General features: G+C 43.3%; 1 long non-coding RNA gene across 1 annotated transcript in view; it reads left to right on the top strand.

Annotated features, from left to right (window-relative positions):
* The first annotated feature begins 5,885 nt into the window (after positions 1-5,885).
* The window catches only part of LOC141055989 (uncharacterized), a 219,220-nt gene continuing 209,932 nt past the window's right edge, over positions 5,886-15,173 (top strand). Inside the window, exon 1 of the long non-coding RNA XR_012221564.1 lies at positions 5,886-8,788. This is a non-coding gene — a long non-coding RNA (uncharacterized lncRNA). The remainder of the gene's footprint in view (positions 8,789-15,173) is intronic.

Genomic DNA, 15,173 nt, shown 5'->3' with positions numbered 1-15,173 from the left:
TAACTTGCGCCTATCATGTGCTCGGCGACTGGTGGAGTGTTCCTTTGGCATTCTTTTTGCCAAATGGCATGTACTTCAGTCTGCCATTCAGCTGAGTGAGCAAAATGTTAATGAAGTAGTGAAAGCCTATGTGGTTCTTCATAACTTCACCAGGATACATGATTGTTCCTCCTCTGCTGGTGTTGTCCATAGGCCGGACAATGTGCGTAGGGTGAGACCACCTATCAACCCTCAATGTAGACCTCTCTCTGGCCTCAAAGTGCGTGATATTTTCACTAATTACTTTCTGGCACCTGAGGGGGAAACTTCTTCGCAAGAGCATGCTGTCTCTATGTTGTAAATTTTTGTTTGATGTGTGTCCAAAAATATATATTTCTACCCCTTCTGAATCTATGACTGTTTAATTGCATTGGTAAGCGTATGTTGATACGATTTTTCAGAATTGAGACAGAGACATAAAGTGTAGTAGACAAATTTTTACTTTTTCCTTTTTTTAAGGTTTTTTTTTTCTTAAAGGCAAACATATTCTTGCCCTATGTAAAACTTGGGCAATGGGCCAAATTGGCCATTTTGCAGATTTGAACATTGTTGCAAAATAAACTTTACAAACATATCCAACAAAAGATATAATGCAATTACAACATTGCAACATTAGACAATTGTATTCCAAAGTCCAAAAGAGGAGGTCTCCATCATCAAAATGATATAAAAAATATAATACAAACATTTATTATGAATGTTTTCAAATCATATTAATAAGCCACCATGACAGGCAAGGCTACCTTACGCGTTTCTGAGACATATTGCATGTCTGCAAAAAAGACAATATTTCAGCGCACTATACAGGGAAACTCAAAGGATCACATTACAATACTCACTTGATAATACATAGAGAGAGCGTGATGATCTTGAGGCTGTTTGCCTTGATTTGGAAAGAAAGTGAGCTGCCCACAAATTTACAAATTTTATATGGACAGCACGCCTTTTCTATGTATTATCAAGTGAGTAGTCTATTTTGATCCTTTGACTTTACCAGTATAGCGCGGTGAAATATTGTATTTCTTACAGACATGTAATATGTCTCAGAAACGCGTAAGGTAGCCTTGCCTGTCATGGTGGTTTATTAATATGCTTTCAAAACCTACATAATAAATGTTGGTTTTATATTTTTTACATCATTTTGATGATGTAGAGCACCTCTTTTTTACTTAGGATTGTGATTTTTTTGCACCAGTTGTAACACACTGGACATCTCCTGCCATCAGTCCGCTTATGGACACTGATGTACAGTATGCATCAACAATTTGCGTGTTTGTAGCCACTTATAAATTGTGGAATGTTGGGGAAGGAGAAGGCGGAAGAGCAGTCTGTGGTTGCTGCTGACTATTTTGAGCATCATCGTCCTGTGTGGGGGCATACTGTTGCCCATGATGTTGGTACTGACCTTCCTCCTGTGATTGTTGGGGGTAGTGGCCAGAGTAATACTGCTGAGGGGCTTCTTGTTGGGGCGGGTAGGCCCGTGTCTCATACCCACCAATATAGCCATGTCGTCCCCAACCAGGTTGGGACCAGCCTCCAACACTGGCTGGGAAAAAGTGGCCATATTGGTGGGGTTGGCTAGAGGCAGACATATGTTGTTCCTGTTGTGAAGGTTGGGTAGGGGGAGGAAGGGGGTGAGGCGTAGGGCCACGTATTTGAGGATGTTCAGACCCTGCTTGAGCAAGCATCTGTGTGGGTGGTCTCATGCGCATAAGATTTCTGGGGGAAAGCTGCCACCTCTCCAGATATTCAAAAAGCTCATATGGGGTATTGGGGGGAGTGCTTGCATCAACCAGGATCTGAAAACATCCTCAAATACGGAGCCTCACCTCACGGGAAAGGGCACGGAGATAAAGGGCAAGGCTACGTGAGTAGGCCTCCTCCCCATCATCTGCATTGACTCTAGATAGGTAATTTAAGACCCCAGTGTCCACATTGGTCCTGGTATCTTGAACAGCCATCTGCCGCCTTCTTTGTCCTCGCCGGGATGTTACAGCAGCCTGTGGGGAGCCCCGGATCTGGGCAGTTGGGCTGCTGCTCATGTTGCCCTGCTCCTCCAGTATGGGTGATGGCCCAGCAGCAGACGGTCCTGGTGGTGGTATTTGTTGGGCAGGCAATGGGTTCTCTTGTGATGACTCTTCACCCATGATTCTTGCTGGGGGAGAAGATTGGCCAGCCATCTTATCCCCTACAGGATCAATTATGGCCTCTGTCTCTGAGCCCGTTCCTCGATCCGTAAGGTTGGATTGAGTTCTGTTATGAAATAGAACAGAGCCAAAAATGCATCAATATTTTTGGCCCTGTAAAGTATGGGTGCAATATGGTGTGAGGTATCTACATACGGTCTCAGATCCAGAATTGGGGCGAGGAAGGAGAGGCGGTCATAATATACATATTTTCTTTTTACTTAGCCCGCATCCCTACTCCTGGACCACTGCTGACGTTCCCGCCGGTACTGATCCCGGATGCTGCGCCAGCGTTTCATAACATCTTCCACTGCAATGTGACAGGAAATATTATCAATTTCACATATTTGATCGGTCACATTTGCTACCAGTAGTCTAGGCATGTGGACTTCTGGGGTGTGCTTTCTTGGCAGGGTGGCATATCTAATTGGCCCATTCAGGCCAGATACACAGGGTCTGAATAGTTCATGTATCAAGTAACGACACTTAATAACTTGGTTGGATAAGAGGATGAAGAGCTTGTGGCCTGGGCAAAATTATGGCAGTGTGAAACTATGTGTCACAACACAATCTAACCGCCTCCGGAGGAAAAAGTAGAAGCACAGGAAGGGGAGGGGGGCAGAATCTGTATGCATTTTTGGTTGTGAGGTAATTTCAATCATTTTTGGGCCTTGTACTTACTCAGTTTCTGCTGCTCCTCACGTGGCCGATCATCAAAGTCATGGAACATCTGGCGACATATGCGCCTCCATGATGCCTCCTTTCTTGCCCGGTTTGCATAATTGACATCCCGTTGGTCCCACAGTTCTGGCCGCTCCTGTACCAGTACAATGAGCATCTCCACATTTAGGAAATATGGCACCATGATGCTGACTTCCTGGATGTCTGGAGCGCTATTTGTGGTGATTTGCATGTCTAGGCTTCCTGATTATGGATTGGGCCATTTCCTGTCACCAGCCAAAAGACCTGAGTATTTCTCGCAAGTCACACGTGTGGTCCGTGTGTAATCCGTATTTTTTGCGCACACACAGACTTGCATTGGCGTATTATGGGCATAGTACGCTGACAATCGCAGCATGCTGCGATTGGCACCGACCGTAGAATACGCCCAAGAAATATACGGCTGTTGGGAGCAAACCCATAGAGAATCATTGGTCCGTGTGTAATGCGTGCTTTTAACGCCTCTCACTCGTCCGTATTCCTCGCCAGTGTGACCCCGACCTAACAGTCGCATGCAGAGGTTGGCTCCACCCATAATTGTTAGGCTATGTTGCCATCATGAGCTTTTGGGCTCATACTCACTTACGAGGCACTGGGACAGGAGCGTGCGGCTGCATAGAAATACATGTAGCCGCACGCTCCGATCCAAGTGCCGGCGGCTGTCCCAGGTTTTCATGCAAGAGACTCGCACGAGAATCGTGCAAGTCTCTCGCAAGTGAGTATGAGCCCTTTGGTTTACTTTTGATGCTAGATGTTTTTGTTGCGTGAAAAATTCAGGGCCTTACAGTTCTAGCACAGTGGATGGGATTTCTAGAACTCTCCTGCCCGCTGTGCTTCTTTTTAAAACTGCGTAAAGTGATCTGCGTTTTACAAATCAGCAGCATGTCAATTTCACTTGCAGGCATGCGGAATTTTATGTGCAGATTTTTGCAAAGACCTGCATTAGGTGTGGAAAGTCTTCAGGTGAAAAATGCACATACGTCCTTAGTACGTTTCCACAGGACTCACCCCGTATAACACAGACAACAATTGCATCACAATGCTCGGACTGGCCGGTGGCTCTACTGACCCAAATGGGACAGAATGGATTTCTATGTAGCTGTCACACTCAGCCAGTCCACGCACTGTGATGCGATTGTTGTCCATGTTATACGGCCGTCTCACTGTGCTGTGAAACTTGGTATTTCTTCACCAGACAGGCAGGAGTAATGGCAGCTAATCCCCTATAATAAAGTGCTCTGAAGTCAGGACTCATCAAAATCCAAAAGAGCAATCAACAGAACATGGTGGCAGTCGGGTGGAGGACCTCCTAATCTCAAACTTGCTGTCTGCAAATACTGAGATTATGTGAGTTTTTTAGTACATAATCTCTGTCATCACTACACTATGGGGAGTGAGCAGAGACCCCCTCAGAAGTGGCTGAATGTCACTGCTACTAATCTGTCAGAGACCCTGGAAAGAAGAGTTAAGGGGGTTTTACGCATAGTGATATCGTTAACAATATCACTAAAGCATTACCGATTTGGTGACGCAGCAGCGATATCGCTATGTGTGATACTTGCCTCCGACCGGCTCCCCCGCTGTCCATCGCTGATCACGCAGCTCTATTTCTTGTTGGCCGCTTCCTGCTGGCGCCGACGAGCGACGTGTGGAGGCGGGCGGGAGGACGTCAGGATCGCCTCGTCTGAATGGTAAATAACGACCGCTGTATCGCTGCTGCATCGCTGGTGAGATCTGCCTGTGTGGCAGCTCGCTAGCGACCATTTAGCGATGCACCAGCGATCCTGATCGTTGTCGGGATCGCTGGTGCATCGCTAAATGTAAAGGGGCCTTTACCTTTGTATGTGAATCTCATAGAAGCGAGAAATAAAAAAAAACTCACAGGAAAAAAGCCCACATGAAAATTTCTTGCAGAAAAACAAAAACACTCCAAGGCTATGTGCACACGGTGCGGATTCTGCTGCAGAGCCGCAGCGTTTCTGGCCCTGCAGGTCTGCAGCAGATTTAGGTGCGTTGTACAGAACCATTGTTTTCAATGGTAAACTGAAAAGCGCTGTGCACATGCTGCGGATTTTTCCGTGCGGATTTGCTGCAGGTTACAATCCGCAGCATGTCAATTCTTTGTGCGGAATCCGCTGCGGTTTCACACCTTCTCCATTGTAGTGGTGTGAAACCGCAGGGCTAAGCCGCAGGTCTTTTTGGGCTGCGGATTTTTCTAAATCCGCAGCTCAAAAAATTACGTGTGCACATAGCCTAATATACAGTACGAGAACAAAAATGTCCACACAGAAAATTACTCACACTGGAAAGACCCCTCATGAGCTCTGTGAGCCAGAGGTCTTGGTAGTGCAGGGGTCATTAATCGTCCAGCAACTATTTCTCCCTTCTCCTCCATACACTGGATCCCTCCTGTATTCTCCATGAGAGAGTCATTGTCAGATTCTGCTGGAATGGGCCACGTTCACACATTCAGTATTTGGTCAGTATTTTACCTCAGTATTTGTAAGCCAAAACCAGGAATGGAACAGTCAGAGGAAAAGTATAATAGAAACACCTCACCTCTTCTGTATTTTTCACCCACTCCTGGTTTTGGCTTACAAAAGCTGAGGTAAAATACTGACCACATACTGAGCATGTGAACGTGGCCTAAGAGCAAAATCAGACATGCCAGGTGCTCGTCTCTCCTGACATCATCTGTCAGGGGGAAGGCCCCATACACATTAGGCTGTGTTCATACGTCTAGTAATCATCAGAATGGATCCGGCAGCAATCTGTTTAAAAAAAAAAAAAATTCTGCAGACCAAATTTTTTTGTCCGGTTAAACAACGCTGATTAAACTAGACTCGCTTTTTTTAACATTAAAGTTTATGGAAAACGGATCTGTTAAATAACCGTCTGTTTTGTTCCATTTGAAACTGATCCAGTGAGAAAAAAAAAAAGATTCTTTTGAAATGAATGAAAAACTGATGGCTGCTGTGACTTCTGTATCAGTGCCTGGCCTTCCTACCGCTGCTTCTGTTGCCAGGCGGTGTTGCGCCTTTGTTGCGAGTGATGCGGGGTGACAGTTCTAATTTTGTGCTCTCTGGGACTTGTAGTCCAATTCAAACTGGGAGACATAGAGTTAACTGCTGTGTGGGTTGGGTGGAGCTGCAGGCTAGTTAAGATCCTGAGATCCTGCTCTCCTCTGCCATTTACTTCTGTGTAAGGTGATGGTTGGTGCCCAGTGGAGTAACTTGACTTTTGGCTTATTTTGTAACTATTCTCGTACTTTACGGTTTTGTCTTCGCACTGATCTCCAGAAACTGACATCCCGCTCGCCTCCTTATTTTGTTATTGATTTGACTTCTCTGCTTGGAGACCTTCCTTGCCTCTGGACAGCAGCCCTTCTGTAGGTAATCCTTTGGGTCCTGTAGTAAAACCAGATCCCTGTATAGGGGTTAAAGGGTATCGGGACTTCTCTGGAATCTGCCAGACTGAGTGGCTTGTTACTAGTCTGAGGTAGCCATTTTGAGCCTGATCACTCTGACAAATCTAATGTTATAATTAGCCTATGTGGATTCCCTCCATGTGGTGATGGATCAAATGCAAGACCTGGCCCATTTAGTAAAGAATCTTGCAGAGCAGATTCAGCTTCTCCCTTGACTTATTATATTTTTATTTTCTCCTTTAAACTTCTCTGGTGCTTTGGCCTTCTCCCGACTCTGCTGCTCAAGGACTCTCGACTGTACATGTTTTTAAGGCATTATATCTCCTGTATGATGACTGACAGAGAAACCTTCCCTGAAAGTAAATTAGTTGCAGTTGGTCAGGGGTAATGTCCCGCCATGGATTATTGCAGAGTTAAGGTTTTGTGCCCCAGACACAGTGGAATGACGAGACCCTTCATTGTGTTTAGCTCCAGTCCCTCTGTCCACATTAAGACCATGTTGGTTCAGTTCCCATCTCATGACTCTTGCTACTGCCATGTCCTTGGCAATCCTGCTGGATCAGAGCGCACAGCTGGCGTGGCACCTACTCCTGAGATTTGTGCACCTGTGGCCTTTACTGAAGAACCCATGCAGCTTGGGGCGACTTGCTGACATCAACTACAAGGGATCAAGCAACAAACCAGTCAGTTGTTGGTAACCACTATGGAGGTTCTGGACATCAGAGGTCTTCCTGTTCCAGATGACTGCCGCTGGAGAAACTTCAGCGTCTAGGTGGGCCTGAGGATGCCCATCTAGGCGCACAGGTATTTCCCTCTGATTCTACGAGATTACATTTTTGTTGCTGAGAAAAACCTGTGGCTTCAGGCCTTTATTGAATGTGGTTCTGCAGCATATTTTGCTGGTGGCAAAGGATCTTGGTTTAACACTGTTAAAACTGTGTTCCTATGATTGCTGATATTGATACACCGCTATTCCAGAATGTGATCAAGTACGTCACTAAGGAGGTGTCTATGCTTGTTTATACATTACAAAAAAGTGTATACCAGGGGTCCTCAAACTTTTTAAACAGGGGGCGAGATCACGGTCCCTCGGACCATTGGAGGGCCTGAATATAGTTTAAAAAAAATTATGAATAAATTCCTGTGCACACTGCACATATCTTATTTAGAAGTAATAAAACAAATAGGAACATATACAATATTAAAAATGAAGTTAAATCCTCAAACTTCTTTTTTTTTTTTTTTTTTTTTTTCTTCGAATATCCTACACTTGAGTCAATTTTTTCTTTCTTTATCATTGTTTCCTAGGCATTCAGAATTGCTATTAGTAAAATACCAACATATATATACCAGCAATAAAACTGTCCACACAGAGACATGCAGCCTGATCAGTGCCCATATTGGTGGAACTCCACTTTTACCTCAGGCTCAGACTGGTGTAGTGCAAGAATCCCCAATAGGCAGCATTGGTCCCTAAAAGGCAGGTAAATGTCCCCAATAGGCAGCATACGTCTCCAATAGGCAGGTAAATGTCCCCAATAGATAGCACATGTTCCCATTAGGCAGGTAAATGACCCCAATAGGACCCGGCGTAAAAAAAAGTACTCACCTATGTCCCCCGCTGCTCTGAAGAGGCACCCGCTCATCTGTCGTCTTCCTGCACAGGCGGCGTGACGTCGTCAGGCCGCGCAGGCGCTGTGATGACAATCACGCCGTCTGTGTACTGTGTTCTGCTGCATACGGAGGGCTGCGTAACTCCTTTCCTCGTCCCGCCCGCAATTACAGGGCCTGCTGGCATTGAACCACAGTGCAGTTCATGAGTTCAATGTCGGCCTGGCGGGGGGCTAGATAAAAGTCCTTGGCGGGCCGAATGTGGCCCACGGGCTGTAGTTTGAGGACCCCTGGTGTATACATTTCTACACTGAAAACCTGTCCGGTCTTGGGCATTCCCTGGTTATGTAAACAAAACCCCGGTCAGGGTGATACTGTGCGCTGGAGCCCTGAGTGTAAGCAGAAATGGATGTTTTCTGTGAATCTGTCTAAAGCCCAACCCAATGGTTTACCTCAAGAATTCAGAACCTATCCTGATGTATTGCGTCCCGTTCTGAAAAATTACCTCTGCATTGATTGTCCCATAAACCTGGTCCTTAACTCCCTTCTCCCCAAGGGTAAAATATATAATCTTCCTGGCCCAGACCACTTAGTCTTGAAAGATTATATAGCGGTCTGAAAAAAGGCTTCAGACCATTCAGGTTTCTCTTGTTGCTAAAATAAAGTTGATGTCTCAGACCTTGTATTGGCTATCTTTACCTTCACAAAATTTCTTGGCATAATCGGTCTGCTGCCACTCATCCCTGACCTCTACAACCAGCTGTTGGGAGCTCATTATACCTCATCTCAGGAGGATTCATATCAGGTGAGTGGAAGACTGGCTTCAACACATGAGAGGGTCACTATAAGCATCTTGTGATGCCTAATGGGCAAATGTCAGCTGTTCTGCAGAACTGTTAATGATCTATAAGAGATCTGATCTGTGTATCTTGATTTATGCACCTGATTCACATGACATGTAAGTACTGTCAGATATATATCTATTTTTTTTTTTTTTCCTTAAGTTCTTAACTTGGATCCGATGGGTGTCGCACATCCGGCGCCTCCCATCTTCTTGCAATGACCCCCCTCCTGTTGCTTCATCGCTCCTGTGCAGGCGTTCTTAACTACCCTGTAGAGGGCAGAGTAAAGTACTGCAATGTGCTGGGGATCTCTGACCTTTCCTCCCCAGTCTTGCATACGTATTCTCTGGGAGTCTCTTGATCTTGTTCTTGCAGGTCATCCTGGCATTAACAATACCTCAGGATACAAATCCAGCTCACCAGACATAGCATTCCAACATCGGAGCACGAGACCGCTGTGTCAAAGCGCACAATCGAAGGCAATGAGAAAAAACTTTGTCCAGCTCCATGATGTAGTGAAAAATATTCTTTATTCACTCAGTAGAAATGAGGTTTAAAAGCCAGCATGAGTTACAAGGCATGCCATCGTTCTACGCGTTTCGAGTGGCTAGGCACTCTTAATCATGATACGCAGCTTTGTCCATGGGTAGATCTTATATACTCTATCCGGTCTACACACCGGTTAAATAATAAATTAAAACAAATATAAAACAAATAGGGAAAAAACTAACAATCACAATTAAATATAACAATTTGATTCATTAAGATACAATATTATCGCCTTCAGTAGTGTTTTCTTTTTTTATTAATTTTTATTCATTATTCTCGTTATTATCCATGAAAAAATGAAGCAAACTTCTGAAATAGAAGAGAAGCATAACAGATCTCAATGTTGCAACCATTCACAACAGTAAAATTCACATAGATACAATTTTTTTCAAAATGCATGCGGTTTTCAATTACATGTCAAATTTTAATTTCTTTTTTGTGCAATATTAATTTTAGCACAACAAACCATTTTTTAGTATGCACATGTATACAAAGAATAAAAAAAAATTCAAGATTGGAAAGATTTTTTCAGGGACTATTTCAATTAGCGCACCAAATGTACACACAGCCATAATATATTCGTTTAAAGAGGAGAGAGACTCCAATTTGCACTGTTCTAAAGAAATTTTTTCAGTGTCTGTGATTTTTTTTATTTATATACACAGCCAAAAAAACATTTAATTCTTTTATTCCCCATCATACACCAATCGTAAAAAATCCGTTCAGATACATTTATTGAAAAGTCATTATCATAAACATTCTCAAGACAGGAAGATGGAAAACTTCAATTTGCACAAAAAAAAGAAAAAAATTTTTTTGTTTATATTTAAATTTTAGTTTATCTGCAACCCACAAAAAAGGGGGGGGAGCATTTGGTTATTATATTTCCCCTTCATGCACTGAATAAAAACCGTTCTAATGCATATATAGAAAGATTATTGTAGACTTTCCTAAATAACTGATCAACACACAATTATGTCGAATATTTTAGTTTTTATATCTTAAACATGCAGATTCGAAAAACGGCATGAAAATAGTTCTATGCACAAAAAATACCTTATGAAAAACCTTGCAAAAAACTACCATATTCCCACATATTTTAATATATTTAATCAGAACATGAGGATTCATTATAAATGTAATAAGATAGATATTTTAAAGAGGAAAGGGTTGATAAGTGCTAGTCTAATAAGAGCATGGTGTCTTTTCTTTTATTCAAGCCTCGTGGCTAGTGTTGAGCATTCCGATACCGCAAGGATCGGAATTCCGATACCGACATCCGATATTTTTTCAATATCGGGCATGGGCATCGGAATCGGAAGTTTAAAGTTGATTGACAGCCGAAATGACGTCATCATGATGCGCAGTGTGTGCGCATCATGATGCGCCGTCATCTCAGGCCTGCCGGGGGGCTGTGCCGGCCTGCCGGTGGTCTGTGCACCCTGTGGGGGTCTGTACCGGCCTGCCGGGGGGCTGTGCTGATGTCCGGGGGTCTGTGCAGGCATCGTCCGATGGGACTACAAGTCCCATCGGGCGATGCCTGCTACCATGACAGTGATTGACACATTAGCCAATGATGGGACAGTAGTAGTCCCATCATCCGGCTAATGTGTTAAATGTTTAAAAAATATATATATATATATATATATATATATATATATATATATATATATATATATATATACTACATGAAAAAACAAAAAAACTGAACTGAAGTAGAATTGAATGACATGCATGATGTAAAAGCATGTTCACATTGGCCATAAAAGCAAGCAAAACCAAAGGAAAAAAAATGTATGCATATACCCTAATAAAAATAAATAAGTAAAAAAGCAAGTGCATTAAATAACATAGGGTACTTGGTAAACACTATTTTGATCAAAAAAGTATAAAGCTGTCCCACCACGACAAGGTGTACCCATTTGAGACAGTAACTACACTAACGGTTAAAACCTACCTAGTGTGAATAGTAGCAGAGTCTCTGGGTCCCAAACGGACACCCAGCTTCAGAGGGACTAAATAAACTACACAGCTCAGTAGAATGGAGGCCACACCCTATTTGTACTGAATACAAAAATGCTGAAGAAAAAACTGAACTGAAGTAGAATTGAATGACATGCATGATGTAAAAGCATGTTCACATTGGCCATAAAAGCAAGCAAAACCAAAGGAAAAAACAATGTATGCATATACCCTAATAAAAATAAATAAGTAAAAAAGCAAGTGCATTAAATAACATGGGGTACTTAGTAAACACTATTTTGATCAAAAATTTCCCACACAGCTTTTACCATAAAGTGAGACTAGGGATTTTTTTTTTTTTTTTTTTTTAAGTGGCGGAGGAATACAGTGCGGAAGGATACCTACCTTCCGTCATTGGATTCCTGCAGCCCGTAGAGAGCGGCAGCATCAGCTGATGCTGCAGTTCTCTACCCAAGATCATCGTGGGACACACTCGTGGACTGCTTAGGATCATGGGTGAGTATTTTTGTGGTTTGTTATGTTAATATTTATTCCGTAGACAACAATGGCTTCGGGGAACAATGTGACAAGTATTGGTAAGTATGTTATATGTACTGTATGTCCATGCATGTAGCATGCATGTAGTATATATGTGGTATGTATGTAGTATGTATGTAGCATGCATGTAGTATGCATGTAGCATGCATGTAGCATGCATGCATGTATGTAGCATGCATGCATGTAGCATGTATGTAGTATTTTTATTTTATTATTTTTTTTTACATTTAACACATTAGCCGGATGATGGGACTACTACTGTCCCATCATTGGCTAATGTGTCAATCACTGTCATGGTAGCAGGCATCGCCCAATGGGACTTGTAGTCCCATCGGACGATGCCTGCACAGCCCCCCGGACATCAGCACAGCCCCCCGGCAGGCCGGCACAGACCCCCACAGGGGCACAGACCCCCGGCAGGCCGGCAGAGACCCCCGGAAGGCCCGTGCAGACCCCCGAGAGGCTGTACAAGGGCAGGAAAGGGTTTTTCCAATTCAGATACCGGAAGTCTCATAGACTTGAATGGGACTTCCGGTATCGGCATCGGCGATACCGATACTTTTTTTAAAGATCGGCCGATCCATTCTGATCCGATATTTTGAAGTATCGCTCAACTCTACTCGTGGCATACTGGTGTTTAATTTGAACATCCACCACGCCTCCCTATTCCTAAGCACAGGTTCTAAGTCCCCACCTCTGATCCGATTGTGGACTTTCTCAATCCCATATACTTTTAATGAGTCCAGTTTTTTACTATGAGTCTCAATAAAATGTCGGGAGAGCTGCGATATGTTTCTATTCATATTAGCATTCTCTATATCGAGAATGTGCTCTCTAATCCTAGTTTTTAAAGTGCGTTTTGTGCTACCCACATTTTAGTCGGCATGAAGCACATTCCATGATATAAACTACATTTTTGGTGTTGCAGTTTATGAAATGTTTGATGTCAAATAGATTACTGTCATCAAAATCTCCAAATTTATCACACCTTTTGGTATAGGTACACATCTTGCACTGACTGGCAGCACATTTTAAAAAAACCTCTCGTTTTCAACCAATTGCCCGTATGTTCTTGCCGAGTACAAAGAAAACTTGGTGATAAACTATTTTTTAAGGATGGTGCTTTTCTGGAAACTATCCTTAGTGCTTTTTTTATTTTTTTTCAATATCTGGATCTTTTAAAATTGCCAGGTTATCCTCAGCTATGTTTTTAATATTGGAAAACTGATTACTAAATTGTAACACCATTGCTATAGGATTAGCAGAATTTTTGGACAGTTTGAGTCTTTAGAACAAGACTTTTTTTAAACAATCTTTTCAGCCCTGTCTAGACTCCATCGATCATAACCTCTCCTACCCAAACGTTGTCTAATGTCAGAAACTTCTTTTTTATAATCAGAGGGACAACTACAATTTCTCTTAGCACGTGTCATTTCACCCACAGGAATACCCTTAATTGTGTGGTTGGGGTGATGACTTTTTGCATGGAGAATTGTGTTCCCAGGTGTCACCTTGTGATATGTACGAGTAATAACGGATTTGTTAGGTATGCCAGTCAGATTTAAATCCAAAAAATCAATAGTGGTCTTTTCATGTCGTGTTAGAAATCTTAGATTCAGAGAGTTGCAAATGATATACGCATCAAATTTCTGTACTGTTATTATATCTGATTTCCAAATAATGACAATATCATCAATGTATCTACCGTAAAACTGTATACAATCAGTGTAAGGATTATCAAGATTGTAGATATACATTTCTTCCCACCAACTCATTTTGATGACGGTAATCTATTTGACATTAAAGAATTCATAAACTGCAACACCAAAAATGTAGTTTATATCATGGAATGTGCTTCATGCCGACTAAAATAGGTGGGTAGCACAAAACGCACGTTAAAAACTAGGATTAGAGAGCACATTCTCGATGTAGAGAATGCTAATATGAATAGAAACCTATCGCAGCTCTCCCGACATTTTATTGAGACTCATAGTAAAAAACTGGACTCATTAAAAGTATATGGGATTGAGAAAGTCCACAATCGGATTAGAGTTGGGGACTTAGAGCCTGTGGAATAGGGAGGCGTGGTGGATGTTCAAATTAAACACCAGTATGCCACGAGGCTTGAATAAAAGAAAAGACACCATGCTCTTATTAGACTAGCACTTATCAACCCTTTCCTCTATATCTAGTTTCCTCTAAATATCTAGTTTATTACATTTATAATGAATCCTCATGTTCTGATTAAATATATATTAAAATATGTGGGAATATGGTAGTTTTTTGCAAGGTTTTTCATAAGGTATTTTTTGTGCATAACTGTATTTTCATGCCATTTTTCGAATCTGCATGTTTAAAATATAAAAACTAAAATATTCGACAATTTTGTGTTGATCAGTTATTTAGGAAATACTTCATTTATTTGGGAAAGTCTATGATAATCTTTCTATATATGCATTAGAACGGTTTTTTTTTTTTTCAGTGCATGAAGGGGAAATTTAATAACCAAATGCTCCCCCCCCCCCCCCCCTTTTTTTTTTGGGTTGCAGATATAAACTAAAAATTAAATATAACACATTTTTACTCTTCGCCACGACAGCACCCACTGGAGGTATCGGATCCGCCCATTTGGAACAGGAAACCCTACAGGAAAGATAAAAGGGGCGGTCCGCCTTTCCTCCTCAGTTTTGGTTTCCTGTTCCAAATGGAGCAGGATCCTGCAGGATCTTACCTGGGCCATGCATCCGCCTGTGCGGTCTCCTCGGGAACGGCAGGGGCTGCGGTCCGGAAGCAGCGTCGGGGGAGACTCCGTTTGACGGCTCCCCCCTCGTCTGGTGGCATACTGGTAATGGCCGGGTCCGGGGAGGGCCGCCCGGTCTTACCAGGGAGCGCGCCGGTCTGGCATCCGGGAGATTTTCCCCCCCCCCCCGTTCCATCGGTGGGGGTATAGCGTGGATGGTGAGGCCATGTGCGCGCGAGCCGCATGTGTTGTCAGCGGTGGCGCGGGAGCAGGCCGGCGCCCGACGCTCCCATACCCCGGAAGTAATGGTTGAACTTCCGGGGTAAGATGGCGATGACGCGGCGCATGCGCCCTGTGACAGGGCGACTTCCGGGGCAACGATACAGGTAAAACAGCGCTGCAGCGCTGCAACATTGGAATATGTCGTCCCCCGCAGAGTCGCAAACCCCAGCAGGGGATTCAGCTGGGGGCAACTCCACCAGGGACCGCAGCGCCAGGACGGAGACTGCCCGCAGGAGCGAGGCAGCAGAAACCCGATC

Source organism: Dendrobates tinctorius, unplaced genomic scaffold (genome assembly GCF_039654945.1).
Source record: "Dendrobates tinctorius isolate UK_male_01 unplaced genomic scaffold, ASM3965494v1 ptg000193l, whole genome shotgun sequence".
Lineage (NCBI taxonomy): Eukaryota > Metazoa > Chordata > Amphibia > Anura > Dendrobatidae > Dendrobates > Dendrobates tinctorius.
This window is presented reverse-complemented; position numbering and strand designations above follow the sequence as displayed.